We start from the raw sequence: 6,000 nt of genomic DNA, 5'->3' as shown, positions 1-6,000 counted from the left end.
CCAGAGTCCTGGGATCGAGCCCCACATCGGGCTCTCTGCTCAGCGGGGAGACTGCTTCCCCCCCTCTCTCTGCCTGCCTCTCTGCCTACTTGTGATCTCTGTCTGTCAAATAAATAAATAAAATCTTAAAAAAAAAAAAAAGAAGGAAAGAAAAGTTCGTCTAACACTTCCCAGAGATTCTCCTACATGACCGTTTCATTCATGTTGCTGATTTTCCTAAAAAGTTTTAAGGGACATGGTTAAGGCTGCAGCTGATTTAAAATGAGTAATTGTAGCATTCTTTCATCATTAGACCTTATGTATACTTCTCATTATGTATTTATTTTATGTTGCTGTTATAAACTGTTTTGTACATAGAGATTTCCAAAGTTAAATTATTTTCTTACAGGAATTTCTTGGAAATGTGGGAATTCAGAGGAATAAATCTACAGTTGTTCTTACAGACTCTAGTTTGCTTCTTGTAAAGAATTTGCATAGACCATCTCATCAGAAAAAGCCAGTTTCACCCCAAAGTCACTATCATTATTTTTTATTAACAATAGTTTTTCATTAGTTTGATATTAACATTAGTTTTTTATTATAAAGAAAATAAGATCTTACCTTAATTTTAATTTAATTGCATTTCTTCTGTATCAGAATTGAAGTTTATATGAGCATCTAAGTGGTTTCAAATTCCTTTAATGTAAATTATTTATTATCTTTGTTCACTTATCTGTCAGGGTCTTGATTTGAATAAATTGTATATATTATAGGCAGATCATCCTTCTAGTGATCCTGTACTTAATTAAATTTTCCAAGATTTGTTTTTACTTAATTCAACAATCCATCAGGAGTGAGATTGATATAGACTGTGTGAGCTGTGCATCTAGATAATTTTTCCACAAATTCTAATTATTCTCATTTATTAATGAATATTCTCTTCTCTGTAATTTCCAGATGTTGCCTATGTCAAATACAAATGTTTGTTAAAGCTTTTTTCAGACATTTTCACTATGTTCTGTTTATCTTCATATTTATTTTTGTTCTAGTGGCATGCTGTTTTGATTATGACTGTTTTAAAATGTGACTTGGGGGGCGCCTGGGTGGCTCAGTGGGTTAAGCTGCTGCCTTCGGCTCAGGTCGTGATCTCAGGGTCCTGGGATCGAGCCCCGCATCGGGCTCTCTGCTCAGTAGGGAGCCTGCTTCCCTTCCTCTCTCTTTGCCTGCCTCTCTGCCTACTTGTGATCTCTCTGTCAAATAAATAAAATCTTTAAAAAAAAAAAAAAAATGTGACTTGGTACTTGATTGGGTTGGCAGTTCTGCCTCACAGTTTTTCTACTAAAAATATTTTTGATACTCTCTCTTTTTTTTCATTTTAAAAAAAGTTTTGTTAAATGGCAAGAAAACAATCAGGTACTATTTTATTTAGTGAGCATTGTACCAACTCCACAGAATAACTTCTGTAAAAGCACTTTTAAAAAAATATTAGTCAGTAGATCACTATTTCCATTATAAAGGACTCCATTAAGAGGAAATTATATTTCCAAATTATTCAAGGAATATTTTGCTTAAAAACAGTATTTTTTATTGACATATAATTGACATAACATTATATGTTTCAGATGTACAACCCAATGATTTTATATTTGTACATATTGCAAAATGATCCCAGTAAGCCCAGTTAACATCCATCCACATACATAGTTAAACATTATTTTTTTTGTGATGAGAACTTTCAAGATCTGTTCCCCTTACTACTTTCAAATATGCAATATAGTATTATTAACTATAGTTCTGCCGCATAACTTACTCATTTTATAACTGAAAATTTGTACTTTTAACCCCCTTCTCCCATTTTGCCCACCCTTCCATCCTCCACTTCAAGCAACCACCAATTTGTTCTCTGTACCCATGAGCTTGATATTCTTTGTTTTGTTTTTGAAAAATAGGTATTTTTAAAGAAAACTAAGAAACATGATTATTTATTGCTTTAAATAAAATTAAAATAAATACTACTATAGGAAAGGCTCTCCTTTATTTTTAAATTCAAATATACACTCTTACTTGAAATATCACCAGATATGTGCCCATTATCCCTGATAACTGCATTTTCTTATATTCTGCAGTTCCTTTAATATGGAAGTCCAGAAACCTTCAAGATTTGATACAATGTATTACAAAGCTCAAGGGTTAACATGAAATGTTTTATATTGCAAGAAGTCAGGAAATGCAGCTTTTTTTTTTTGGAGGAGTGGAACTACATTTATATCTGGAAGTTAATTAGATATTATGCCTTATAACCAATATGGTCTAATTCATAATGAAAGTATTTTATGAAAAATAAAGATTAAAATTTTCATTAAGACCTTTTTGTGTTGGCAGTTTGCCTGTGCCGTTGATTTGCATAAAACATGATTAATGATAACTAAAGAAACAGTCTAACAGGTAGAAGAAGATGAAAAATTATCCTAATGAAAGAACATTTTATGGGGTAAGCATTTCAACATCAGAAACCCCAATTCACTTGGAATTTAACTCTGTGACATGGCATAACTATGTGAAACGGTAATAAGCTAAACTTATTAGCCAGTGTTCATTAGTTTGATTTGTTTACCTCTGGCATGAGTTTTCTAGGACAAAAACTTGCAGTTCTGTCTCTTTCTAAAAACTGCACAAATCACAGGCCATTAACCAGTTCAGCACAATTTTACAGCACAAATGCAAACATTATTAACCAATTCATCTCTGAATAACTGAAAATGTGAAAATAAACACAGTAAAAACTTATATCTTCTGGTATATTTATTATTCAGTTGCTAGATTACATTTTGATGGACACATTTGAGAAGACCAGAACCATTTTACAACTCTCACAGGAATTTTTCTTTTCTTTTTTTTTTTTTTTAAGATTTTTATTTATTTATTTGAGAGAGAGAGAAAGAGAGAAAAAACATGGAAGGAGAGTAAGAACAAGAAGCAGACTCCCTGATGAGCAGAGAGAGGGGCTTGATCCTAGGACCCTGAGATCATGACCCGAGCCAAAGGCAGACAATTAACTGACTGAGCCACCCAGGCGCCCTCACAGTGGACTTTTTATGTGGCTTATGTTACGTAACTGCTTTCATATACCCTCCATATAGGACACAGAAGCCCCAGGTCACGTGATATGAATGATAACATGTGAGTTTATACTTGGAATACAAAATATAATAAATATTATTAATGCAAAATAATATTAATAAAATATGGAACTTATTGTGGAAGGAATGCATTGTAGAGCTGATTTATTTCAACTATAGTTCTTGACACAAGGTATAGTGGTTCAATACAATCTTTATTCTGGTTGAGTGACTATGGATTTTTTATAATTATGGGAAGAAAGCTGTTTCATATTTAGTATTTTTTTACTGGTAATAAGGGTGGGCTTCATGGACAAGAGACCTGTGTGGTCACACAGGGTTCCCCACTGTGAAGGGCCCCACACTTGGTTTAATGTTCTGGTATTAGTAATCCCAGAATATCAATGATATTTCAACAAGAGTTCCCTTCTTTTCATTTTGCCCTGGGCGCTGCAAATGATGGAGCTGTCCTGCCTGTAATCAAATACCATATCCAAAACTCTCTTGTATTAAGATTATCAGTTACCTTTAATCCCCAAACTCCAGTCCTCTGCAAAAATATATGATTTATTATTCCTTCTCTCCTTTCTTATCCTTAAGCTTCACAAACAGAAAGGATTAAAGGTGAGACTGGCTTTGTTTTCTATGGATCCTATAACTTTTAATTTAATTTTCTTTTCTTGGTGAAATACAATTTTTTTTTACAGGTTTTTATTTGAACTCCCGTTAGAGGCATCTGGGTGGCTCAGTCAGTTAAGTGTCTGCCTTCAACTCAGGTCGTGATCTCAGGGTCCTGGGATCGAGCCCCACATTGGACTCCCTTCTCAGCAAGAAGCCTCTCACTCTCCCTCTGTGCTCTCTCTCTCTTAAATAAATGAAATCTTTAAAAAAAAGAAAGAAAGAAAATAAACTCCAGTTAGTTAACATACAGTGTAAGATTGGTTTCAGGTGTACAATTTAGAGATTCCACACTTAAATACAACACCAGCTGCTCGTTACAAGTGCATTCCTTAATGCATCCCCATCACTTATTTTAGATTAAATTCCTGCAACTTTTTTTCCTTTTAGAAACTACATGAATGCTGTTGCAACTGCAAGCATAATCTCATATTACCCCACAAACAGAAAAGAATACAGTAAGTACTCTTACAGACTTCACCTAGATTTAGTAACCATTACCATTTTACACCATTTGCTTTGTCTCTATATATTCATACATGCACATACATTTTTCTTATGAATTATTTGAAAATAAGTCACAGATATTTTGTCATTTAACCCTGAAATGATTCAGCTTGAGGGTCCTAAAAACATTCCCCTGTATAACCTGGGTACCATCCAAGATATTTTAACTTGATACAATAATATTATCTGATATTATTCCAATTGAAATTTCTCTAAGTATTCTGGAGTGCATTTTACAGATTTTTAAAAAACATAGCATCCAGTCCAGAATCATGCATTACATTTGGTTCTCATGCTTCTAATTTAGCAAAAACATCTGTATTTGCTATTTTTCCTCCAGAGGATTTCAAGCTTGATGAAAGCAGGAGCCCCCGTGGCTTATCCTTCTTTGATCCTCCAAGGAGGCCAAGTGATACAGGATAAAAGGCAATGTGGTGTAAAGAGTCTAGACTTAGAGTCATGTGCGTGAATCCCAGCTCTACCACTTCGTTCTGTGACCTTAAATATTCTCTATAAATTTTCTGAGCCTCACTTTCCTTTTCTCTTAAAAAAAAAAAAACAACAACTATATTACCTACATTAAAGCAGTTGTTGTAGAGGTGAAATGATAGAACAAGTGTAAAGTACCTGACATGTGGATGGCACTCCACAAATATTTTCTCTTTCCATCCACCCTTCAATTTGTGCTGATAGTGAGTTTTTGCGATTTTTTTTTCAAGATGCAGAATGAGATTGAGAGGAAGAAAAAAAAAAAAAGGAAAAAGTTCTGTCTGCTAGTCTTAAGAACCTTTTTGTCTAGTATCATCTCCAAAGTGATAAGAACAGATTTTATAGCATTTCAAGTGTACTGAGATTCATTTTCAATTTGAAGGGTTACACACAATAAGATTGTATTTTAAAAGTGTGGCACTTAGAAATCAGAAAGAACAAAGTTTAGAAAAGACACCTTGTGTTTAAATAAATGGTTCTTGCCCTTGAATGTGACATGGCAAAATTCCAGAAAAAGCTGGAAGAGGGTCTCAGCTACAGTGAATTGCCCTACTATCTTTCCAGACTCTTCTGGGATTCTGAATGTCAACAGACATGATGATGACCACATTTCTTGCCATTTGCTTGCAACAAATGGCAAATGGGAAATGGCAATGGTTCTCCTCTCTCTCCTAAACTTTGTCAAACTGGAACATAGTTTTGGAACTGGGGAAATGAGGACACCCAAATGCTATGGAAACAGCAGGGACTCTGATTTCCCTTTCTTTTGGATTTCATCATCTGAAGTCTTCCTCTACCTCCTGGGCTTCTGGGACTCTTCCTTGAAGGGGAGTGTTGAACAGGACTGGAAACTTTATAATGAGAGATTTATGGATAGGTCTTCTTCCATTGATTATGAATTTCAGAATCATCATGGGAAAGCTGTGTCTTTCTTTTGATGACTCGGGGCCACAAACATCAATATCAGTGCTTTCTCTATGCTGTAGTATTCATTAATCCAAGCTACCGGACTGACATTTTTTTTTTTTTTTCATCTGAAGGCATATCTTGGCAATGCTTTTTAAATAAATCTGTGGGGTCAGTTTGATTTCTTATCATTTGCCCTGTATTCTCATAGTTCACAGGATAAATTTAGCTCTCTGACTTACTGGTGTCTTTTGCAAAATTAGTTATCGAATCTAAGTCTGAGGGAAGCTTCCCCTAAATTGTTTTCTTGACTTTGATTAAA

The sequence above is a fragment of the Lontra canadensis genome, unplaced genomic scaffold (assembly GCF_010015895.1).
Source record: "Lontra canadensis isolate GAN:19392208 unplaced genomic scaffold, GSC_riverotter_1.0 scaffold2, whole genome shotgun sequence".
In the NCBI taxonomy this organism is placed as follows: Eukaryota; Metazoa; Chordata; class Mammalia; order Carnivora; family Mustelidae; genus Lontra; species Lontra canadensis.
This window is presented reverse-complemented; position numbering follows the sequence as displayed.